At 43.6% G+C, this 19,311-nt stretch overlaps 52 non-coding genes across 52 annotated transcripts; all 52 read right to left on the bottom strand.

Moving 5' to 3' along the window:
* Window positions 1-159: 159 nt before the first annotated feature.
* On the bottom strand, window positions 160-231 carry TRNAF-GAA (transfer RNA phenylalanine (anticodon GAA)). Its single transcript has one exon. It is a non-coding gene; the product is annotated as a tRNA-Phe (tRNA).
* Window positions 232-481: 250 nt separating this feature from the next.
* TRNAF-GAA (transfer RNA phenylalanine (anticodon GAA)) lies at window positions 482-554 on the bottom strand. The gene has a single exon. It is a non-coding gene; the product is annotated as a tRNA-Phe (tRNA).
* A 250-nt stretch (window positions 555-804) lies between these two features.
* TRNAF-GAA (transfer RNA phenylalanine (anticodon GAA)) lies at window positions 805-877 on the bottom strand. Its single transcript has one exon. It is a non-coding gene; the product is annotated as a tRNA-Phe (tRNA).
* A 250-nt stretch (window positions 878-1,127) lies between these two features.
* On the bottom strand, window positions 1,128-1,200 carry TRNAF-GAA (transfer RNA phenylalanine (anticodon GAA)). Its single transcript has one exon. It is a non-coding gene; the product is annotated as a tRNA-Phe (tRNA).
* Window positions 1,201-1,450: 250 nt separating this feature from the next.
* On the bottom strand, window positions 1,451-1,523 carry TRNAF-GAA (transfer RNA phenylalanine (anticodon GAA)). Its single transcript has one exon. It is a non-coding gene; the product is annotated as a tRNA-Phe (tRNA).
* A 250-nt stretch (window positions 1,524-1,773) lies between these two features.
* TRNAF-GAA (transfer RNA phenylalanine (anticodon GAA)) lies at window positions 1,774-1,846 on the bottom strand. The gene has a single exon. It is a non-coding gene; the product is annotated as a tRNA-Phe (tRNA).
* A 250-nt stretch (window positions 1,847-2,096) lies between these two features.
* TRNAF-GAA (transfer RNA phenylalanine (anticodon GAA)) lies at window positions 2,097-2,169 on the bottom strand. Its single transcript has one exon. It is a non-coding gene; the product is annotated as a tRNA-Phe (tRNA).
* A 249-nt stretch (window positions 2,170-2,418) lies between these two features.
* On the bottom strand, window positions 2,419-2,491 carry TRNAF-GAA (transfer RNA phenylalanine (anticodon GAA)). Its single transcript has one exon. It is a non-coding gene; the product is annotated as a tRNA-Phe (tRNA).
* A 250-nt stretch (window positions 2,492-2,741) lies between these two features.
* Window positions 2,742-2,814, bottom strand: TRNAF-GAA (transfer RNA phenylalanine (anticodon GAA)). The gene has a single exon. It is a non-coding gene; the product is annotated as a tRNA-Phe (tRNA).
* Window positions 2,815-3,063: 249 nt separating this feature from the next.
* Window positions 3,064-3,136, bottom strand: TRNAF-GAA (transfer RNA phenylalanine (anticodon GAA)). The gene has a single exon. It is a non-coding gene; the product is annotated as a tRNA-Phe (tRNA).
* Window positions 3,137-3,386: 250 nt separating this feature from the next.
* Window positions 3,387-3,459, bottom strand: TRNAF-GAA (transfer RNA phenylalanine (anticodon GAA)). The gene has a single exon. It is a non-coding gene; the product is annotated as a tRNA-Phe (tRNA).
* Window positions 3,460-3,709: 250 nt separating this feature from the next.
* TRNAF-GAA (transfer RNA phenylalanine (anticodon GAA)) lies at window positions 3,710-3,782 on the bottom strand. The gene has a single exon. It is a non-coding gene; the product is annotated as a tRNA-Phe (tRNA).
* A 250-nt stretch (window positions 3,783-4,032) lies between these two features.
* On the bottom strand, window positions 4,033-4,105 carry TRNAF-GAA (transfer RNA phenylalanine (anticodon GAA)). Its single transcript has one exon. It is a non-coding gene; the product is annotated as a tRNA-Phe (tRNA).
* A 251-nt stretch (window positions 4,106-4,356) lies between these two features.
* TRNAF-GAA (transfer RNA phenylalanine (anticodon GAA)) lies at window positions 4,357-4,429 on the bottom strand. Its single transcript has one exon. It is a non-coding gene; the product is annotated as a tRNA-Phe (tRNA).
* A 250-nt stretch (window positions 4,430-4,679) lies between these two features.
* On the bottom strand, window positions 4,680-4,752 carry TRNAF-GAA (transfer RNA phenylalanine (anticodon GAA)). The gene has a single exon. It is a non-coding gene; the product is annotated as a tRNA-Phe (tRNA).
* Window positions 4,753-5,327: 575 nt separating this feature from the next.
* Window positions 5,328-5,400, bottom strand: TRNAF-GAA (transfer RNA phenylalanine (anticodon GAA)). Its single transcript has one exon. It is a non-coding gene; the product is annotated as a tRNA-Phe (tRNA).
* A 251-nt stretch (window positions 5,401-5,651) lies between these two features.
* Window positions 5,652-5,724, bottom strand: TRNAF-AAA (transfer RNA phenylalanine (anticodon AAA)). The gene has a single exon. It is a non-coding gene; the product is annotated as a tRNA-Phe (tRNA).
* A 1,225-nt stretch (window positions 5,725-6,949) lies between these two features.
* On the bottom strand, window positions 6,950-7,022 carry TRNAF-GAA (transfer RNA phenylalanine (anticodon GAA)). Its single transcript has one exon. It is a non-coding gene; the product is annotated as a tRNA-Phe (tRNA).
* Window positions 7,023-7,272: 250 nt separating this feature from the next.
* TRNAF-GAA (transfer RNA phenylalanine (anticodon GAA)) lies at window positions 7,273-7,345 on the bottom strand. Its single transcript has one exon. It is a non-coding gene; the product is annotated as a tRNA-Phe (tRNA).
* Window positions 7,346-7,595: 250 nt separating this feature from the next.
* TRNAF-GAA (transfer RNA phenylalanine (anticodon GAA)) lies at window positions 7,596-7,668 on the bottom strand. The gene has a single exon. It is a non-coding gene; the product is annotated as a tRNA-Phe (tRNA).
* Window positions 7,669-7,919: 251 nt separating this feature from the next.
* Window positions 7,920-7,992, bottom strand: TRNAF-GAA (transfer RNA phenylalanine (anticodon GAA)). The gene has a single exon. It is a non-coding gene; the product is annotated as a tRNA-Phe (tRNA).
* A 251-nt stretch (window positions 7,993-8,243) lies between these two features.
* Window positions 8,244-8,316, bottom strand: TRNAF-GAA (transfer RNA phenylalanine (anticodon GAA)). Its single transcript has one exon. It is a non-coding gene; the product is annotated as a tRNA-Phe (tRNA).
* A 574-nt stretch (window positions 8,317-8,890) lies between these two features.
* TRNAF-GAA (transfer RNA phenylalanine (anticodon GAA)) lies at window positions 8,891-8,963 on the bottom strand. Its single transcript has one exon. It is a non-coding gene; the product is annotated as a tRNA-Phe (tRNA).
* Window positions 8,964-9,213: 250 nt separating this feature from the next.
* On the bottom strand, window positions 9,214-9,286 carry TRNAF-GAA (transfer RNA phenylalanine (anticodon GAA)). Its single transcript has one exon. It is a non-coding gene; the product is annotated as a tRNA-Phe (tRNA).
* Window positions 9,287-9,536: 250 nt separating this feature from the next.
* Window positions 9,537-9,609, bottom strand: TRNAF-GAA (transfer RNA phenylalanine (anticodon GAA)). The gene has a single exon. It is a non-coding gene; the product is annotated as a tRNA-Phe (tRNA).
* Window positions 9,610-9,859: 250 nt separating this feature from the next.
* TRNAF-GAA (transfer RNA phenylalanine (anticodon GAA)) lies at window positions 9,860-9,932 on the bottom strand. The gene has a single exon. It is a non-coding gene; the product is annotated as a tRNA-Phe (tRNA).
* Window positions 9,933-10,506: 574 nt separating this feature from the next.
* TRNAF-GAA (transfer RNA phenylalanine (anticodon GAA)) lies at window positions 10,507-10,579 on the bottom strand. Its single transcript has one exon. It is a non-coding gene; the product is annotated as a tRNA-Phe (tRNA).
* A 249-nt stretch (window positions 10,580-10,828) lies between these two features.
* Window positions 10,829-10,901, bottom strand: TRNAF-GAA (transfer RNA phenylalanine (anticodon GAA)). Its single transcript has one exon. It is a non-coding gene; the product is annotated as a tRNA-Phe (tRNA).
* Window positions 10,902-11,151: 250 nt separating this feature from the next.
* On the bottom strand, window positions 11,152-11,224 carry TRNAF-GAA (transfer RNA phenylalanine (anticodon GAA)). The gene has a single exon. It is a non-coding gene; the product is annotated as a tRNA-Phe (tRNA).
* Window positions 11,225-11,474: 250 nt separating this feature from the next.
* TRNAF-GAA (transfer RNA phenylalanine (anticodon GAA)) lies at window positions 11,475-11,547 on the bottom strand. The gene has a single exon. It is a non-coding gene; the product is annotated as a tRNA-Phe (tRNA).
* A 249-nt stretch (window positions 11,548-11,796) lies between these two features.
* TRNAI-GAU (transfer RNA isoleucine (anticodon GAU)) lies at window positions 11,797-11,869 on the bottom strand. Its single transcript has one exon. It is a non-coding gene; the product is annotated as a tRNA-Ile (tRNA).
* Window positions 11,870-12,118: 249 nt separating this feature from the next.
* Window positions 12,119-12,191, bottom strand: TRNAF-GAA (transfer RNA phenylalanine (anticodon GAA)). Its single transcript has one exon. It is a non-coding gene; the product is annotated as a tRNA-Phe (tRNA).
* A 250-nt stretch (window positions 12,192-12,441) lies between these two features.
* TRNAF-GAA (transfer RNA phenylalanine (anticodon GAA)) lies at window positions 12,442-12,514 on the bottom strand. Its single transcript has one exon. It is a non-coding gene; the product is annotated as a tRNA-Phe (tRNA).
* A 249-nt stretch (window positions 12,515-12,763) lies between these two features.
* Window positions 12,764-12,836, bottom strand: TRNAI-GAU (transfer RNA isoleucine (anticodon GAU)). Its single transcript has one exon. It is a non-coding gene; the product is annotated as a tRNA-Ile (tRNA).
* Window positions 12,837-13,087: 251 nt separating this feature from the next.
* On the bottom strand, window positions 13,088-13,160 carry TRNAL-UAA (transfer RNA leucine (anticodon UAA)). The gene has a single exon. It is a non-coding gene; the product is annotated as a tRNA-Leu (tRNA).
* A 253-nt stretch (window positions 13,161-13,413) lies between these two features.
* TRNAF-GAA (transfer RNA phenylalanine (anticodon GAA)) lies at window positions 13,414-13,486 on the bottom strand. Its single transcript has one exon. It is a non-coding gene; the product is annotated as a tRNA-Phe (tRNA).
* A 249-nt stretch (window positions 13,487-13,735) lies between these two features.
* TRNAF-GAA (transfer RNA phenylalanine (anticodon GAA)) lies at window positions 13,736-13,808 on the bottom strand. Its single transcript has one exon. It is a non-coding gene; the product is annotated as a tRNA-Phe (tRNA).
* A 250-nt stretch (window positions 13,809-14,058) lies between these two features.
* Window positions 14,059-14,131, bottom strand: TRNAF-GAA (transfer RNA phenylalanine (anticodon GAA)). The gene has a single exon. It is a non-coding gene; the product is annotated as a tRNA-Phe (tRNA).
* A 577-nt stretch (window positions 14,132-14,708) lies between these two features.
* On the bottom strand, window positions 14,709-14,781 carry TRNAF-GAA (transfer RNA phenylalanine (anticodon GAA)). The gene has a single exon. It is a non-coding gene; the product is annotated as a tRNA-Phe (tRNA).
* Window positions 14,782-15,030: 249 nt separating this feature from the next.
* Window positions 15,031-15,103, bottom strand: TRNAF-GAA (transfer RNA phenylalanine (anticodon GAA)). Its single transcript has one exon. It is a non-coding gene; the product is annotated as a tRNA-Phe (tRNA).
* Window positions 15,104-15,353: 250 nt separating this feature from the next.
* Window positions 15,354-15,426, bottom strand: TRNAF-GAA (transfer RNA phenylalanine (anticodon GAA)). The gene has a single exon. It is a non-coding gene; the product is annotated as a tRNA-Phe (tRNA).
* Window positions 15,427-15,676: 250 nt separating this feature from the next.
* On the bottom strand, window positions 15,677-15,749 carry TRNAF-GAA (transfer RNA phenylalanine (anticodon GAA)). Its single transcript has one exon. It is a non-coding gene; the product is annotated as a tRNA-Phe (tRNA).
* Window positions 15,750-15,999: 250 nt separating this feature from the next.
* Window positions 16,000-16,072, bottom strand: TRNAF-GAA (transfer RNA phenylalanine (anticodon GAA)). Its single transcript has one exon. It is a non-coding gene; the product is annotated as a tRNA-Phe (tRNA).
* A 249-nt stretch (window positions 16,073-16,321) lies between these two features.
* On the bottom strand, window positions 16,322-16,394 carry TRNAF-GAA (transfer RNA phenylalanine (anticodon GAA)). The gene has a single exon. It is a non-coding gene; the product is annotated as a tRNA-Phe (tRNA).
* Window positions 16,395-16,643: 249 nt separating this feature from the next.
* On the bottom strand, window positions 16,644-16,716 carry TRNAF-GAA (transfer RNA phenylalanine (anticodon GAA)). Its single transcript has one exon. It is a non-coding gene; the product is annotated as a tRNA-Phe (tRNA).
* A 251-nt stretch (window positions 16,717-16,967) lies between these two features.
* Window positions 16,968-17,040, bottom strand: TRNAF-GAA (transfer RNA phenylalanine (anticodon GAA)). The gene has a single exon. It is a non-coding gene; the product is annotated as a tRNA-Phe (tRNA).
* Window positions 17,041-17,290: 250 nt separating this feature from the next.
* On the bottom strand, window positions 17,291-17,363 carry TRNAF-GAA (transfer RNA phenylalanine (anticodon GAA)). Its single transcript has one exon. It is a non-coding gene; the product is annotated as a tRNA-Phe (tRNA).
* A 250-nt stretch (window positions 17,364-17,613) lies between these two features.
* On the bottom strand, window positions 17,614-17,686 carry TRNAF-GAA (transfer RNA phenylalanine (anticodon GAA)). The gene has a single exon. It is a non-coding gene; the product is annotated as a tRNA-Phe (tRNA).
* Window positions 17,687-17,935: 249 nt separating this feature from the next.
* On the bottom strand, window positions 17,936-18,008 carry TRNAF-GAA (transfer RNA phenylalanine (anticodon GAA)). Its single transcript has one exon. It is a non-coding gene; the product is annotated as a tRNA-Phe (tRNA).
* Window positions 18,009-18,258: 250 nt separating this feature from the next.
* TRNAF-GAA (transfer RNA phenylalanine (anticodon GAA)) lies at window positions 18,259-18,331 on the bottom strand. Its single transcript has one exon. It is a non-coding gene; the product is annotated as a tRNA-Phe (tRNA).
* Window positions 18,332-18,582: 251 nt separating this feature from the next.
* TRNAF-GAA (transfer RNA phenylalanine (anticodon GAA)) lies at window positions 18,583-18,655 on the bottom strand. Its single transcript has one exon. It is a non-coding gene; the product is annotated as a tRNA-Phe (tRNA).
* A 251-nt stretch (window positions 18,656-18,906) lies between these two features.
* Window positions 18,907-18,979, bottom strand: TRNAF-GAA (transfer RNA phenylalanine (anticodon GAA)). The gene has a single exon. It is a non-coding gene; the product is annotated as a tRNA-Phe (tRNA).
* Window positions 18,980-19,311: the final 332 nt, after the last annotated feature.

Raw genomic sequence — 19,311 nt, 5'->3', positions numbered from 1 at the left:
CACGCTGTTCCTGTTCTTTTGCAACGCCTACTGCCGCGATGCATTCTGAATCAGCATTTTTTTATCAAGCATGTGTGTTCACGTGCGTAATCGTTTCACTCGTTAGAATTACTGCAAAATACTTGCATACCGACAGATTTAACAAAAATGTGCTTTGGACGCCGAAACCCGGGATCGAACCAGGGACCTTTAGATCTTCAGTCTAACGCTCTCCCAACTGAGCTATTTGGCCAGACGGGAGAAGAGTGAAAGCGGGATTCAACAGTTCTTGCGTTTCGGTAAAACCGCTTTATTGTAGCTGTTGCACATTATTACATGTCTTTCACGCTGTTCCGGTTCTTTTGCAACGCCTAATGCCGCGATGCATTCTGAATCAGCATTTTTTATCAAGCATGTGTGTTCACCTGCGTAACCGTTTCACTCGTTAGAATTATTGCAAAATACTTGCATACCGACAGATTTAACAAAATTGTGCTTTGGACGCCGAAACCTGGGATCGAACCAGGGACCTTTAGATCTTCAGTCTAACGCTCTCCCAACTGAGCTATTTCGGCAGACGGGAGAAGAGTGAAAGCGGGATTCAACATTTCTTGCGTTTCGGTAAAACCGCTTTATTTTAGCTGTTGCACATTATTACATGTCTTTCACGCTGTTCCGGTTCTTTTGCAACGCCTACTGCCGCGATGCATTCTGAATCAGCATTTTTTTATCAAGCATGTGTGTTCACGTGCGTAATCGTTTCACTCGTTAGAATTATTGCAAAATACTTGCATACCAACAGATTTAACAAAAATGTGCTTTGGACGCCGAAACCCGGGATCGAACCAGGGACCTTTAGATCTTCAGTCTAACGCTCTCCCAACAGAGCTATTTCGGCAGACGGGAGAAAAGTGAAAGCGGGATTCAACAGTTTTTGCGTTTCGGTAAAACGGCTTTATTTTAGCTGTTGCACATTATTACATGTCTTTCACGCTGTTCCTGTTCTTTTGCAACGCCTACTGCCGCGATGCATTCTGAATCAGCATTTTTTTATCAAGCATGTGTGTTCACCTGCGTAATCGTTTCACTCGTTAGAATTACTGCAAAATACTTGCATACCGACAGATTTAACAAAAATGTGCTTTGGACGCCGAAACCTGGGATCGAACCAGGGACCTTTAGATCTTCAGTCTAACGCTATCCCAACTGAGCTATTTCGGCAGACGGGAGAAGAGTGAAAGCGGGATTCAACATTTCTTGCGTTTCGGTAAAACCGCTTTATTTTAGCTGTTGCACATTATTACATGTCTTTCACGCTGTTCCGGTTCTTTTGCAACGCCTAATGCCGCGATGCATTCTGAATCAGCATTTTTTTAACAAGCATGTGTGTTCACCTGCGTAATCGTTTCACTCGTTAGAATTATTGCAAAATACTTGCATACCGACACATTTAACAAAAATGTGCTTTGGACGCCGAAACCCGGGATCGAACCAGGGACCTTTAGATCTTCAGTCTAACGCTATCCCAACTGAGCTATTTCGGCAGACGGGAGAAGAGTGAAAGCGGGATTCAACATTTCTTGCGTTTCGGTAAAACCGCTTTATTTTAGCTGTTGCACATTATTACATGTCTTTCACGCTGTTCCGGTTCTTTTGCAACGCCTAATGCCGCGATGCATTCTGAATCAGCATTTTTTTAACAAGCATGTGTGTTCACCTGCGTAATCGTTTCACTCGTTAGAATTATTGCAAAATACTTGCATACCGACACATTTAACAAAAATGTGCTTTGGACGCCGAAACCTGGGATCGAACCAGGGACCTTTAGATCTTCAGTCTAACGCTATCCCAACTGAGCTATTTCGGCAGACGGGAGAAGAGTGAAAGCGGGATTCAACATTTCTTGCGTTTCGGTAAAACCGCTTTATTTTAGCTGTTGCACATTATTACATGTCTTTCACGCTGTTCCGGTTCTTTTGCAACGCCTACTGCCGCGATGCATTCTGAATCAGCATTTTTTTATCAAGCATGTGTGTTCACCTGCGTAATCGTTTCACTCGTTAGAATTACTGCAAAATACTTGCATACCAACAGATTTAACAAAAATGTGCTTTGGACGCCGAAACCCGGGATCGAACCAGGGACCTTTAGATCTTCAATCTAACGCTCTCCCAACAGAGCTATTTCGGCAGACGGGAGAAAAGTGAAAGCGGGATTCAACAGTTTTTGCGTTTCGGTAAAACGGCTTTATTTTAGCTGTTGCACATTATTACATGTCTTTCACGCTGTTCCGGTTCTTTTGCAACGCCTAATGCCGCGATGCATTCTGAATCAGCATTTTTTATCAAGCATGTGTGTTCACCTACGTAACCGTTTCACTAGTTAGAATTATTGCAAAATACTTGCATACCGACAGATTTAACAAAATTGTGCTTTGGACGCCGAAACCTGGGATCGAACCAGGGACCTTTAGATCTTCAGTCTAACGCTATCCCAACTGAGCTATTTCGGCAGACGGGAGAAGAGTGAAAGCGGGATTCAACATTTCTTGCGTTTCGGTAAAACCGCTTTATTTTAGCTGTTGCACATTATTACATGTCTTTCACGCTGTTCCGGTTCTTTTGCAACGCCTACTGCCGTGATGCATTCTGAATCAGCATTTTTTTAACAAGCATGTGTGTTCACCTGCGTAATCGTTTCACTCGTTAGAATTATTGCAAAATACTTGCATACCGACACATTTAACAAAAATGTGCTTTGGACGCCGAAACCCGGGATCGAACCAGGGACCTTTAGATCTTCAGTCTAACGCTATCCCAACTGAGCTATTTCGGCAGACGGGAGAAGAGTGAAAGCGGGATTCAACATTTCTTGCTTTCCGGTAAAACCGCTTTATTTTAGCTGTTGCACATTATTACATGTCTTTCACGCTGTTCCGGTTCTTTTGCAACGCCTAATGCCGCGATGCATTCTGAATCAGCATTTTTTATCAAGCATGTGTGTTCACCTGCGTAACCGTTTCACTCGTTAGAATTATTGCAAAATACTTGCATACCGACAGATTTAACAAAATTGTGCTTTGGACGCCGAAACCTGGGATCGAACCAGGGACCTTTAGATCTTCAGTCTAACGCTCTCCCAACTGAGCTATTTCGGCAGACGGGAGAAGAGTGAAAGCGGGATTCAACATTTCTTGCGTTTCGGTAAAACCGCTTTATTTTAGCTGTTGCACATTATTACATGTCTTTCACGCTGTTCCGGTTCTTTTGCAACGCCTACTGCCGCGATGCATTCTGAATCAGCATTTTTTTATCAAGCATGTGTGTTCACGTGCGTAATCGTTTCACTCGTTAGAATTATTGCAAAATACTTGCATAGCGACAGATTTAACAAAAATGTGTTTTGGACGCCGAAACCCGGGATCGAACCAGGGACCTTTAGATCTTCAGTCTAACGCTCTCCCAACAGAGCTATTTCGGCAGACGGGAGAAAAGTGAAAGCGGGATTCAACAGTTTTTGCGTTTCGGTAAAACGGCTTTATTTTAGCTGTTGCACATTATTACATGTCTTTCACGCTGTTCCGGTTCTTTTGCAACGCCTACTGCCGCGATGCATTCTGAATCAGCATTTTTTTATCAAGCATGTGTGTTCACCTGCGTAACCGTTTCACTCGTTAGAATTATTGCAAAATACTTGCATACCAACAGATTTAACAAAAATGTGCTTTGGACGCCGAAACCCGGGATCGAACCAGGGACCTTTAGATCTTCAGTCTAACGCTCTCCCAACAGAGCTATTTCGGCAGACGGGAGAAAAGTGAAAGCGGGATTCAACAGTTTTTGCGTTTCGGTAAAACGGCTTTATTTTAGCTGTTGCACATTATTACATGTCTTTCACGCTGTTCCGGTTCTTTTGCAACGCCTACTGCCGCGATGCATTCTGAATAAGCATTTTTTTATCAAGCATGTGTGTTCACCGGCGCAATCGTTTCACTCGTTAGAATTATTGCAAAATACTTGCATAGCGACAGATTTAACAAAAATGTGTTTTGGACGCTGAAACCCGGGATCGAACCAGGGACCTTTAGATCTTCAGTCTAACGCTCTCCCAACTAAGCTGTTTCGGCAGACGGGAGAAGAGTGAAAGAGGGACTTACCAGTTGTTACGTTTCAGGAAAACCGCTTTCCTTTAGCTGTTGAACATTATTACATGTCTTTCACGCTGTTCCGGTTCTTTTGCAACGCCTACTGCCGCGATGCATTCTGAATCAGCATTTTTTTATCAAGCATGTGTGTTCACCTGCGAAACTGTTTCACTCGTTAGAATTATTGCACAATACTTGTATACCGACAGATTTAACAAAAAACGTGCTTTGGACGCCGAAACCCGGGATCGAGCCAAGGACCTTTGGATCTTCAGTCTAACGCTCTCCCAACTGAGCTATTTCGGCAGACGGGAGAAGACTGAAAGCGGGATTCAACCCTTCATGCGTTTCGGTAAAACCGCTTTATTTTAGCTGTTGCACATTATTACATGTTTTTCACGCTGTTCCTGTTCTTTTGCAACGCCTACTGCCGCGATGCATTCTGAATCAGCATTTTTTTATCAAGCATGTGTGTTCACGTGCGTAATCGTTTATCTCGTTAGAATTATTGCAAAATACTTGCATACCAACAGATTTAACAAAAATGTGCTTTGGACGCCGAAACCCGGGATCGAACCAGGGACCTTTAGATCTTCAGTCTAACGCTCTCCCAACTGAGCTATTTCGGCAGACGGGAGAAGAGTGAAAGCGGGATTCAACAGTTCTTGCGTTTCGGTAAAACCGCTTTCCTTTAGCTGTTGAACATTATTACATGTCTTTCACGCTGTTCCGGTGCTTTTGCAACGCCTACTGCCACGATGCATTCTGAATCAGCATTTTTTTATCAAGCATGTGTGTTCACCTGCGTAACCGTTTCACTCGTTAGAATTATTGCAAAATACTTGCATACCGACAGATTTAACGAAAAAAGTGCTTTGGACGACGAAACCCGGGATCTAACCTGGGACCTTCGGATCTTAAGTCTAATGCTCTCCCAACTGAGCTATTTCGGCAGACGGGTGAAGAGTGAAAGCGGGATTCAACACTTCTTGCGTTTCGGTAAAACCGCTTTATTTTAGCTATTTCACATTATTACATGTCTTTCACGCTGTTCCGGTTCTTTTGCAACGCCTACTGCCGCGATGCATTCTGAATCAGCATTTTTTTATCAAGCATGTGTGTTCACCTGCGAAACCGTTTCACTCGTTAGAATTATTGCACAATACTTGTATACCGAAAGATTTACCAAAAAACGTGCTTTGGACGCCGAAACCCGGGATCGAGCCAAGGACCTTTGGATCTTCAGTCTAACGCTCTCCCAACTGAGCTATTTCGGCAGACGGGAGAAGACTGAAAGCGGGATTCAACACTTCTTGCGTTTTGGTAAAACCGCTTTATTTTAGCTGTTGCACATTATTACATGTCTTTCACGCTGTTCCGGTACTTTTGCAACGCCTACTGCCACGATGCATTCTGAATCAGCATTTTTTTATCAAGCATGTGTGTTCACCTGCGTAACCGTTTCACTTGTTAGAATTATTGCAAAATACTTGCATACCGACAGATTTAACAAAAAAAGTGCTTTGGACGCCGAAACCCAGGATCGAACCAGGGACCTTTAGATCTTTAGTCTAACGCTCTCCCAACTGAGCTATTTTGGAAGACGGGAGAAGAGTGAAAGCGGCATTCAACAGTTCTTGCGTTTCGGTAAAACCGCTTTATTTTAGCTGTGTCACATTATTACATGTATTTCACGCTGTTCCGGTTCTTTTGCAACGCCTACTGCCACGATGCATTCTGAATAAGCATTTTTTTATCAAGCATGTGTGTTCACCTGCGTAACCGTTTCACTCGTTAGAATTATTGCAAAATACTTGTATACCGACAGAATTAACAAAAAAAGTGCTTTGGACGCCGAAACCCGCGATCGAGCCAAGGACCTTGGGATCTTCAGTCTAACGCTCTCCCAACTGAGCTATTTCGGCAGACGGGAGAAGAGTGAAAGCGGGATTCAACAGTTCTTGCGTTTCGGTAAAACCGCTTTATTTTAGCAGTTGCACATTATTACATGTCTTTCACGCTGTTCCGGTTCTTTTGCAACGCCTACTGCCGCGATGCATTCTGAATCAGCATTTTTTTATCAAGCTTGTGTGTTCACCTGCGTAACCGTTTCACTCGTTAGAATTATTGCAAAATCCTTGTATACCGACAGATTTAACAAAAAAAAGTGCTTTGGACGCCGAAACCCCCGATCGAGCCAAGGACCCTGGGATCTTCAGTCTAACGCTCTCCCAACTGAGCTATTTCGGCAGACGGGAGAAGAGTGAAAGCGGGATTCAACAGTTCTTGCGTTTAAGTAAAACCGCTTTATTTTAGCAGTTGCACATTATTACATGTCTTTCACGCTGTTCCGGTTCTTTTGCAACGCCTACTGCCGCGATGCATTCTGAATCAGCATTTTTTTATCAAGCATGTGTGTTCACCTGCGTAACCGTTTCACTCGTTAGAATTATTGCAAAATACTTGTATACCGACAGATTTAACAAAAAAAAAGTGCTTTGGACGCCGAAACCCGCGATCGAGCCAAGGACCTTGGGATCTTCACTCTAACGCTCTCCCAACTGAGCTATTTCGGCAGACGGGAGAAGAGTGAAAGCGGGATTCAACAGTTCTTGCGTTTCGGTAAAACCGCTTTATTTTAGCAGTTGCACATTATTACATGTCTTTCACGCTGTTCCGGTTCTTTTGCAACGCCTACTGCCGCGATGCATTCTGAATCAGCATTTTTTTAACAAGCATGTGTGTTCACCTGCGTAATCGTTTCACTCGTTAGAATTATTGCAAAATACTTGCATACCGACAGATTTAAAAAAAATGTGCTTTGGACGCCGAAACCCGGGATCGAACCAGGGACCTTTAGATTTTCAGTCTAACGCTCTCCCAACTGAGCTATTTCGGCAGACGGGAGAAGAGTGAAAGCGGGATTCAACAGTTCTTGCGTTTCAGTAAAACCGCTTTATTTTAGCTGTTGCACATTATTACATGTCTTTCACGCTGTTCCGGTTCTTTTGCAACGCCTACTGCCGCGATGCATTCTGAATCAGCATTTTTTTAACAAGCATGTGTGTTCACCTGCGTAATCGTTTCACTCGTTAGAATTATTGCAAAATACTTGCATACCGACAGATTTAACAAAAATGTGCTTTGAACGCCGAAACCCGGGATCGAACCAGGAACCTTTAGATCTTCAGTCTAACGCTCTCCCAACTAAGCTATTTCGGCAGACGGGAGAAGAGTGAAAGAGGGACTTACCAGTTGTTGCGTTTCGGTAAAACCGCTTTCCTTTAGCTGTTGCACATTATTACATATCTTTCACGCTGTTCCGGTGCTTTTGCAACGCCTACTGCCACGATGCAATCTGAATCGGCATTTTTTTATCAAGCATGTGTGTTCACCTGCGTAACCGTTTCACTCGTTAGAATTATTGCAAAATAATTGCATACCGACAGATTTAACAAAAAAGTGCTTTGGACGCCGAAACCCGGGATCGAACCAGGGACCCTCGGATCTTCAGTCTAATGCTCTCCCAACTGAGCTATTTCGGCAGACGGGAGAAGAGTGAAAGCGGAATTCAACACTTCTTGCGTTTCGGTAAAATCGCTTTATTTTAGCTATTGCACATTATTACATGTCTTTCACGCTGTTCCGGTTCTTTTGCAACGCCTACTGCCGCGATGCAGTCTGAATCAGCATTTTTTTATCAAGCATGTGTGTTCACCTGTGAAACCGTTTCACTCGTTAGAATTATTGCACAATACTTGTATACCGACAGATTTAACAAAAAACGTGCTTTGGACGCCGAAACCCGGGATCGAGCCAAGGACCTTTGGATCTTCAGTCTAACGCTCTCCCAACTGAGCTATTTCGGCAGACGGGAGAAGACTGAAAGCGGGATTCAACAGTTCTTGCGTTTCGGTAACACCACTTTATTTTAGCTGTTGCACATTATTACATGTCTTTCACGCTGTTCCGGTACTTTTGCAACGCCTACTGCCACGATGCATTCTGAATCAGCATTTTTTTATCAAGCATGTGTGTTCACCTGCGTAACCGTTTCACTCCTTAGAAATATTGCAAAATACTTGCATACCGACAGATTTAACAAAAAAAGTGCTTTGGACGCCGAAACCCGGGATCGAACCAGGGACCTTTAGATCTTCAGTCTAACGCTCTCTCAACTGAGCTATTTCGGCAGACGGGAGAAGAGTGAAAGCGGGATTCAACAGTTCTTGCGTTTCGGTAAAACCGCTTTATTTTAGCTGTTGCACATTATTACATGTCTTTCACGCTGTTCCGGTTCTTTTGCAACGCCTACTGCCGCGATGCATTCTGAATCAGCATTTTTTTAACAAGCATGTGTGTTCACCTGCGTAACCGTTTCACTCGTTAGAATTATTGCAAAATACTTGTATACCGACAGATTTAACAAAAAAAGTGCTTTGGACGCATAAACCCGGGATCGAGCCAAGGACCTTTGGAACTTCAGTCTAACGCTCTCCCAACTGAGCTATTTCGGCAGACGGGAGAAGACTGAAAGCAGGATTCAACACTTCTTGCGTTTCGGTAAAACCGCTTTATTTTAGCTGTTGCACATTATTACATGTCTTTCACGCTGTTCCGGTTCTTTTGCAACGCCTACTGCCGCGATGCATTCTGAATCAGCATTTTTTTAACAAGCATGTGTGTTCACCTGCGTAATCGTTTCACTCGTTAGAATTATTGCAAACTACTTGCATACCGACAGATTTAAAAAAAATGTGCTTTGGACGCCGAAACCCGGGATCGAACCAGGGACCTTTAGATTTTCAGTCTAACGCTCTCCCAACTGAGCTATTTCGGCAGACGGGAGAAGAGTGAAAGCGGGATTCAACAGTTCTTGCGTTTCAGTAAAACCGCTTTATTTTAGCTGTTGCACATTATTACATATCTTTCACGCTGTTCCGGTGCTTTTGCAACGCCTACTGCCACGATGCAATCTGAATCGGCATTTTTTTATCAAGCATGTGTGTTCACCTGCGTAACCGTTTCACTCGTTAGAATTCTTGCAAAATACTTGCATACCGACAGATTTAACAAAAATGTGCTTTGGACGCCGAAACCCGGGATCGAACCAGGAACCTTTAGATCTTCAGTCTAACGCTCTCCCAACTAAGCTATTTCGGCAGACGGGAGAAGAGTGAAAGAGGGACTTACCAGTTGTTGCGTTTCGGTAAAACCGCTTTCCTTTAGCTGTTGCACATTATTACATATCTTTCACGCTGTTCCGGTGCTTTTGCAACGCCTACTGCCACGATGCAATCTGAATCGGCATTTTTTTATCAAGCATGTGTGTTCACCTGCGTAACCGTTTCACTCGTTAGAATTCTTGCAAAATACTTCCATACCGACAGATTTAACAAAAAAGTGCTTTGGACGCCGAAACCCGGGATCGAACCAGGGACCCTCGGATCTTCAGTCTAATGCTCTCCCAACTGAGCTATTTCGGCAGACGGGAGAAGAGTGAAAGCGGAATTCAACACTTCTTGCGTTTCGGTAAAATCGCTTTATTTTAGCTATTGCACATTATTACATGTCTTTCACGCTGTTCCGGTTCTTTTGCAACGCCTACTGCCGCGATGCAGTCTGAATCAGCATTTTTTTATCAAGCATGTGTGTTCACCTGCGTAACCGTTTCACTCGTTAGAATTATTGCAAAATACTTGCATACCGACAAATTTAACAAAAATGTGCTTTGGACGCCGAAACCCGGGATCGAACCAGGGACCTTTAGATCTTCAGTCTAACGCTCTCTCAACTGAGCTATTTCGGCAGACGGGAGAAGAGTGAAAGCGGGATTCAACAGTTCTTGCGTTTTGGTAAAACCGCTTTATTTTAGCTGTTGCACATTATTACATGTCTTTCGCGCTGTTCCGGTTCTTTTGCAACGCCTACTGCCGCGATGCATTCTGAATCAGCATTTTTTTAACAAGCATGTGTGTTCACCTGCGTAACCGTTTCACTCGTTAGAATTATTGCAAAATACTTGTATACCGACAGATTTAACAAAAAAAGTGCTTTGGACGCATAAACCCGGGATCGAGCCAAGGACCTTTGGATCTTCCGTCTAACGCTCTCCCAACTGAGCTATTTCGGCAGACGGAAGAAGAGTGAAAGCGGGATTCAACAGTTCTTGCGTTTCGGTAAAACCGCTTTATTTTTGCTGTTGCACATTATTACATGTCTTTCACGCTGTTCCGGTTCTTTTGCAACGCCTACTGCCGCGATGCATTCTGAATCAGCATTTTTTTATCAAGAATGTGTGTTCACCTGCGTAATCGTTTCACTCGTTACAATTATTGCAAAATACTTGCATACCGACAGATTTAACAAAAATGTGCTTTGGACGCCGCAACCCGGGATCAAACCAGGGACCTTTAGATCTTCAGTCTAACGCTCTCTCAACTGAGCTATTTCGGCAGACGGGAGAAGAGTGAAAGCGGGATTCAACAGTTCTTGCGTTTCGGTAAAAACGCTTTATTTTAGCTGTTGCACATTACTACATGTCTTTCACGCTGTTCCGGTTCTTTTCCAACGCCTACTGCCGCGATGCATTCTGAATCAGCATTTTTTTATGAAGCATGTGTGTTCACCTGCGTAACCGTTTCACTCGTTAGAATTATTGCAAATACTTGCATACCGACAGATTTAACAAAAATGTGCTTTGGACGCCGAAACCCGCGATCGAACGAGGGACCTTTAGATCTTCAGTCTAACGCTCTCCCAACTGAGCTATTTCGGCAGACGGGAGAAGAGTGAAAGCGGGATTCAAGTGTTCTTGCGTTTCGGTAAAACCGCTTTATTTTAGCTGTTGCACATTATTACGTGTCTTTCACGCTGTTCCGGTTCTTTTGCAACGCCTACTGCCGCGATGCATTCTGAATCAGCATTTTTTTATCAAGCATGTGTGTTCACCTGCGTAACCGTTTCACTCGTTACAATTATTGCAAAATACTTGCATACCGACAGATTTAACAAAAATGTGCTTTGGACGCCGAAACCCGGGATCGAACCAGGGACCTTTAGATCTTCAGTCTAACGCTCTCTCAACTGAGCTATTTCGGCAGACGGGAGAAGAGTGAAAGCGGGATTCAACAGTTCTTGCGTTTCGGTAAAACCGCTTTATTTTAGCTGTTGCACATTATTACATGTCTTTCACGCTGTTCCGGTTCTTTTGCAACGCCTACTGCCGCGATGCATTCTGAATCAGCATTTTTTTAACAAGCATGTGTGTTCACCTGCGTAATCGTTTCACTCGTTAGATCTATTGCAAAATACTTGCATACCGACAGATTTAACAAAGATGTGCTTTGGACGCCGAAACCCTGGATCGAACCAGGGACCTTTAGATCTTCAGTCTAACGCTATCCCAACTGAGCTATTTCGGCAGACGGGAGAAGAGTGAAAGCGGGATTCTACAGTTCTTGCGTTTCGGTAAAACCGCTTTATTTTGGCTGTTGCACATTATTACATGTCTTTCACGCTGTTCCGGTTCTTTTGCAACGCCTACTGCCGCGATGCATTCTGAATCAGCATTTTTTTATCAAGCATGTGTGCTCACCTGCGTAATCGTTTCACTCGTTAGAATTATTGCAAAATACTTGCATACCGACCGATTTAACAAAAATGTTGTTGGACGCCGAAACCCGGGATCGAACCAGACACCTTTAGATCATCAGTCAAACGCTGTCCCAACTAAGCTATTTCGGCAGACGGGAGAAGAGTGAAAGCGGGATTGAACAGTTCTTGCATTTCAATAAAACCGCTTATTTTAGCTGTTGCACATTATTACATGTCTTTCACGCTGTTCCGGTTCTTTTGCAACGCCTACTGCCACGATGCATTCGGAATCAGCATTTTTTTATCAAGCATGTGTGTTCACGTGCGTAATCGTTTCACTCGTTAGAATTATTGCAAAATACTTGCATACCAACAGATTTAACAAAAATGTGCTTTGGACGCCGAAACCCGGGATCGAACCAGGGACCTTTAGATCTTCAGTCTAACGCTCTCCCAACTGAGCTATTTCGGCAGACGGGAGAAGAGTGAAAGCGGGATTCAACAGTTCTTGCGTTTCGGTAAAACAGCTTTATTTTAGCCCTTGCACATTATTACATGTCTTTCACGCTGTTCCGGTTCTTTTGCAACGCCTACTGCCGCGATGCATTCTGAATCAGCATTTTTTTAACAAGCATGTGTGTTCACCTGCGTAATCGTTTCACTCGTTAGATCTATTGCAAAATACTTGCATACCGACAGATTTAACAAAGATGTGCTTTGGACGCCGAAACCCTGGATCGAACCAGGGACCTTTAGATCTTCAGTCTAACGCTATCCCAACTGAGCTATTTCGGCAGACGGGAGAAGAGTGAAAGCGGGATTATACAGTTCTTGCGTTTCGGTAAAACCGCTTTATTTTGGCTGTGGCACATTATTACATGTCTTTCACGCTGTTCCGGTTCTTTTGCAACGCCTACTGCCGCGATGCATTCTGAATCAGCATTTTTTTATCAAGCATGTGTGCTCACCTGCGTAATCGTTTCACTCGTTAGAATTATTGCAAAATACTTGCATACCGACCGATTTAACAAAAATGTTGTTGGACGCCGAAACCCGGGATCGAACCAGACACCTTTAGATCATCAGTCAAACGCTGTCCCAACTAAGCTATTTCGGCAGACGGGAGAAGAGTGAAAGCGGGATTCAACAGTTCTTGCGTTTCGGTAAAACCGCTTTATTTTAGCTGTTGCACATTATTACATGTCTTTCACGCTGTTCCGGTTCTTTTGCAACGCCTACTGCCGCGATGCATTCTGAATCAGCATTTTTTTATCAAGCATGTGTGTTCACCTGCGTAATCGTTTCACTCGTTAGAATTACTGCAAAATACTTGCATACCGACAGATTTAACAAAAAACGTGCTTTGGACGCCGAAACCCGGGATCGAGCCAAGGACCTTCGGATCTTAAGTCTAATGCTCTCCCAACTGAGCTATTTCGGCAGACGGGAGAAGAGTGAAAGCGGGATTCAACACTTCTTGCGTTTCGGTAAAACCGCTTTATTTTAGCTATTGCACATTATTACATGTCTTTCACGCTGTTCCGGTTCTTTTGCAACGCCTACTGCCGCGATGCATTCTGAATCAGCATTTTTTTATCAAGCATGTGTGTTCACCTGCGAAACCGTTTCACTCGTTAGAATTATTGCACAATACTTGTATACCGACAGATTTAACAAAAAAAAAGTGCTTTCGACGCCGAAACCCGCGATCGAGCCAAGGACCTTTAGATCTTCAGTCTAACGCTCTCCCAACTGAGCTATTTCGGCAGACAGGAGAAGAGTGAAAGCGGAATTCAACAGTTCTTGCGTTTCGGTAAAACCGCTTTATTTTCGCTGTTGCACATTATTACAAGACTTTACGCTGTTCCGGTTCTTTCGCAACGCCTACTGCCGCGATGCATTCTGAATCAGCATTTTTTTATCAAGCATGTGTGTTCACCTGCGTAATCGTTTCACTCGTTAGAATTACTGCAAAATACTTGCATACCGACAGATTTAACAAAAATGTGCTTTGGACGCCGAAACCCGGGATCGAACCAGGGACCTTTAGATCTTCAGTCTAACGCTCTCCCAACTGAGCTATTTCGGCAGACGGGAGAAGAGTGAAAGCGGGATTCAACAGTTCTTGCGTTTCGGTAAAACGGCTTTATTTTAGCTGTTGCACATTATTACATGTCTTTCACGCTGTTCCGGTTCTTTTGCAACGCCTACTGCCGTGATGCATTCTGAATAAGCATTTTTTTATCAAGCATGTGTGTTCACCTGCGCAATCGTTTCACTCGTTAGAATTACTGCAAAATACTTGCATACCGACAGATTTAACAAAAATGTGTTTTGGACGCTGAAACCCGGGATCGAACCAGGGACCTTTAGATCTTCAGTCTAACGCTCTCCCAACTAAGCTATTTCGGCAGACGGGAGAAGAGTGAAAGAGGGACTTACCAGTTCTTGCGTTTCGGTAAAACTGCTTTATTTTAGCTGTTGCACATTATTACATGTCTTTCAGGCTGTTCCGGTTCTTTTGCATCGCCTACTGCCGCGATGCATTCTGAATCAGCATTTTTTTATCAAGCATGTGTGTTCACCTGCGAAACCGTTTCACTCGTTAGAATTATTGCACAATACTTGTATACTGACAGATTTAACAAAAAACGTGCTTTGGACGCCGAAACCAGGGATCGAGCCAAGGACCTTTGGATCTTCAGTCTAACGCTCTCCCATTTGAGCTATTTCGGAAGACGGGAGAAGAGTGAAAGCGGCATTCAACAGTTCTTGCGTTTCGGTAAAACCGCTTTAATTTAGCTGTTGCACATTATTACATGTCTTTCACGCTGTTCCGGTTCTTTTGCAACGCCTACTGCCACGATGCATTCTGAATCAGCATTTTTTTATCAAGCATGTGTGTTCACCTGCGTAACCGTTTCACTCGTTAGAATTATTGCAAAATACTTGTATACCGACAGATTTAACAAAAAAAAAGTGCTTTCGACGCCGAAACCCGCGATCAAGCCAAGGACCTTTAGATCTTCAGTCTAACGCTCTCCCAACTGAGCTATTTCGGCAGACAGGAGAAGAGTGAAAGCGGAATTCAACAGTTCTTGCGTTTCGGTAAAACCGCTTTATTTTCGCTGTTGCACATTATTACAAGACTTTACGCTGTTCCGGTTCTTTTGCAACGCCTACTGCCGCGATCCATTCTGAATCAGCATTTTTTTATCAAGCATGTGTGTTCACCTGCGTAATCGTTTCACTCGTTAGAATTACTGCAAAATACTTGCATACCGACAGATTTAACAAAAATGTGCTTTGGACGCCGAAACCCGGGATCAAACCAGGGACCTTTAGATCTTCAGTCTAACGCTCTCCCAACTGAGCTATTTCGGCAGACGGGAGAAGAGTGAAAGCGGGATTCAACAGTTCTTGCGTTTCGGTAAAACGGCTTTATTTTAGCTGTTGCACATTATTACATGTCTTTCACGCTGTTCCGGTTCTTTTGCAACGCCTACTGCCGTGATGCATTCTGAATAAGCATTTTTTTTTCAAGCATGTGTGTTCACCTGCGCAATCGTTTCACTCGTTAGAATTACTGCAAAATACTTGCATACCGACAGATTTAACAAAAATGTGTTTTGGACGCTGAAACCCGGGATCGAACCAGGGACCTTTAGATCTTCAGTCTAACGCTCTCCCAACTAAGCTATTTCGGCAGACGGGAGAAGAGTGAAAGAGGGACTTACCAGTTCTTGCGTTTCGGTAAAACCGCTTTATTTTAGCTGTTGCACATTATTACATGTCTTTCACGCTGTTCCGGTTCTTTTGCATCGCCTACTGCCGTGATGCATTCTGAATCAGCATTTCTTTATCAAGCATGTGTGTTCACCTGCGTAACCGTTTCACTCGTTAGAATTATTGCAAAATACTTGCATACCGACAGATTTAACAAAAATGTGCTTTGGACGCCGAAACTTGGGATCGAACCAGGGACCTTTAGATCTTCAGTCTAACGTTCTCTCAACTGAGCTATTTCGGCAGACGGGAGAAGAGTGAAAGCGGGATTCAACAGTTCTTGCGTTTCGGTAAAACCGCTTTATTTTAGCTGTTGCACATTATTACATGTCTTTCACGCTGTTCCGGTTCTTTTGCAACGCCTACTGCCGCGATGCATTCTGAATCAGAATTTTTTTAACAAGCATGTGTGTTCACCTGCGTAATCGTTTCACTCGTTAGAATTATTGCAAAATACTTGCATACCGACAGATTTAACAAAAATGTGCTTTGGACGCCGAAACCCGGGATCGAACCAGGGACCTTTAGATCTTCAGTCTAACGCTATCCCAACTGAGCTATTTCGGCAGACGGGAGAAGAGTGAAAGCGGGATTCAACATTTCTTGCGTTTCGGTAAAACCGCTTTATTTTAGCTGTTGCACATTATTACATGTCTTTCACGCTGTTCCGGTTCTTTTGCAACGCCTACTGCCGCGATGCATTCTGAATCAGCATTTTTTATCAAGCATGTGTGTTCACCTGCGTAACCGTTTCACTCGTTAGAATTATTGCAAAATACTTGCATACCGACACATTTAACAAAATTGTGCTTTGGACGCCGAAACCTGGGATCGAACCAGGGACCTTTAGATCTTCAGTCTAACGCTCTCCCAACTGAGCTATTTCGGCAGACGGGAGAAGAGTGAAAGCGGGATTCAACATTTCTTGCGTTTCGGTAAAACCGCTTTATTTTAGCTGTTGCACATTATTACAAGTCTTTCACGCTGTTCCGGTTCTTTTGCAACGCCTACTGCCGCGATGCATTCTGAATCAGCATTTTTTATCAAGCATGTGTGTTCACGTGCGTAATCGTTTCACTCGTTAGAATTATTGCAAAATACTTGCATACCAACAGATTTAACAAAAATGTGCTTTGGACGCCGAAACCCGGGATCGAACCAGGGACCTTTAGATCTTCAGTCTGACGCTCTCCCAACTAAGCTATTTCGGCAGACGGGAGAAGAGTGAAAGAGGGACTTACCAGTTGTTACGTTTCAGTAAAACCGCTTTCCTTTAGCTGTTGAACATTATTACATGTCTTTCACGCTGTTCCGGTTCTTTTGCAACGCCTACTGCCGCGATGCATTCTGAATCAGCATTTTTTTATCAAGCATGTGTGTTCACCTGCGAAACCGTTTCACTCGTTAGAATTATTGCACAATACTTGTATACCGACAGATTTAACAAAAAACGTGCTTTGGACGCCGAAACCCGGGATCGAGCCAAGGACCTTTGGATCTTCAGTCTAACGCTCTCCCAACTGAGCTATTTCGGCAGACGGGAGAAGACTGAAAGCGGGATTCAACCCTTCTTGCGTTTCGGTAAAACCGCTTTATTTTAGCTGTTGCACATTATTACATGTCTTTCACGCTGTTCCGGTTCTTTTGCATCGCCTACTGCCGTGATGCATTCTGAATCAGCATTTCTTTATCAAGCTTGTGTGTTCACCTGCGTAACCGTTTCACTCGTTAGAATTATTGCAAAATACTTGCATACCGACAGATTTAACAAAAATGTGCTTTGGACGCCGAAACCCGGGATCGAACCAGGGACCTTTAGATCTTCAGTCTAACGTTCTCTCAACTGAGCTATTTCGGCAGACGGGAGAAGAGTGAAAGCGGGATTCAACAGTTCTTGCGTTTCGGTAAAACCGCTTTATTTTAGCTGTTGCACATTATTACATGTCTTTCACGCTGTTCCGGTTCTTTTGCAACGCCTACTGCCGCGATGCATTCTGAATCAGAATTTTTTTAACAAGCATGTGTGTTCACCTGCGTAATCGTTTCACTCGTTAGAATTATTGCAAAATACTTGCATACCGACCGATTTAACAAAAATGTGCTTTGGACGCCGAAACCCGGGATCGAACCAGGGACATTTAGATCTTCAGTCTAACGCTATCCCAACTGAGCTATTTCGGCAGACGGGAGAAGAGTGAAAGCGGGATTCAACATTTCTTGCGTTTCGGTAAAACCGCTTTATTTTAGCTGTTGCACATTATTACATGTCTTTCATGCTGTTCCGGTTCTTTTGCAACGCCTACTGCCGCGATGCATTCTGAATCAGCATTTTTTATCAAGCATGTGTGTTCACCTGCGTAACCGTTTCACTCGTTAGAATTATTGCAAAATACTTGCATACCGACAGATTTAACAAAATTGCGCTTTGGACGCCGAAACCTGGGATCGAACCAGGGACCTTTAGATCTTCAGTCTAACGCTCTCCCAACTGAGCTATTTCGGCAGACGGGAGAAGAGTGAAAGCGGGATTCAACATTTCTTGCGTTTCGGTAAAACCGCTTTATTTTAGCTGTTGCACATTATTACATGTCTTTCACGCTGTTCCGGTTCTTTTGCAACGCCTACTGCCGCGATGCATTCTGAATCAGCATTTTTTTATCAAGCATGTGTGTTCACGTGCGTAATCGTTTCACTCGTTAGAATTATTGCAAAATACTTGCATACCAACAGATTTAACAAAAATGTGCTTTGGACGCCGAAACCCGGGATCGAACCAGGGACCTTTAGATCTTCAGTCTAACGCTCTCCCAACTAAGCTATTTCGGCAGACGGGAGAAGAGTGAAAGAGGGACTTACCAGTTGTTACGTTTCAGTAAAACCGCTTTCCTTTAGCTGTTGAACATTATTACATGTCTTTCACGCTGTTCCGGTTCTTTTGCAACGCCTACTGCCGCGATGCATTCTGAATCAGCATTTTTTTATCAAGCATGTGTGTTCACCTGCGAAACCGTTTCACTCGTTAGAATTATTGCACAATACTTGTATACCGACAGATTTAACAAAAAACGTGCTTTGGACGCCGAAACCCGGGATCGAGCCAAGGACCTTTGGATCTTCAGTCTAACGCTCTCCCAACTGAGCTATTTCGGCAGACAGGAGAAGACTGAAAGCGGGATTCAACCCTTCTTGCGTTTCGGTAAAACCGCTTTATTTTAGCTGTTGCACATTATTACATGTTTTTCACGCTGTTCCTGTTCTTTTGCAACGCCTACTGCCGCGATGCATTCTGAATCAGCATTTTTTTATCAAGCATGTGTGTTCACCTGCGAAACCGTTTCACTCGTTAGAATTATTGCACAATACTTGTATACCGACAGATTTAACAAAAAACGTGCTTTGGACGCCGAAACCCGGGATCGAGCCAAGGACCTTTGGATCTTCAGTCTAACGCTCTCCCAACTGAGCTATTTCGGCAGACGGGAGAAGAGTGAAAGCGGGATTCAACAGTTCTTGCGTTTCGGTAAAACGGCTTTATTTTAGCTGTTGCACATTATTACATGTCTTTCACGCTGTTCCGGTTCTTTTGCAACGCCTACTGCCGCGATGCATTCTGAATCAGCATTTTTTTAACAAGCATGTGTGTTCACCTGCGTAACCGTTTCACTCGTTAGAATTATTGCAAAATACTTGTATACCGACAGATTTAACAAAAAAAGTGCTTTGGACGCATAAACCCGGGATCGAGCCAAGGACCTTTGGAACTTCAGTCTAACGCTCTCCCAACTGAGCTATTTCGGCAGACGGGA

This window comes from Rhipicephalus microplus, chromosome 4, assembly GCF_043290135.1.
Source record: "Rhipicephalus microplus isolate Deutch F79 chromosome 4, USDA_Rmic, whole genome shotgun sequence".
Lineage (NCBI taxonomy): Eukaryota > Metazoa > Arthropoda > Arachnida > Ixodida > Ixodidae > Rhipicephalus > Rhipicephalus microplus.
Note: the sequence above shows the minus strand (reverse complement) of the source record. Positions and strands in the feature narration are given on the sequence as shown.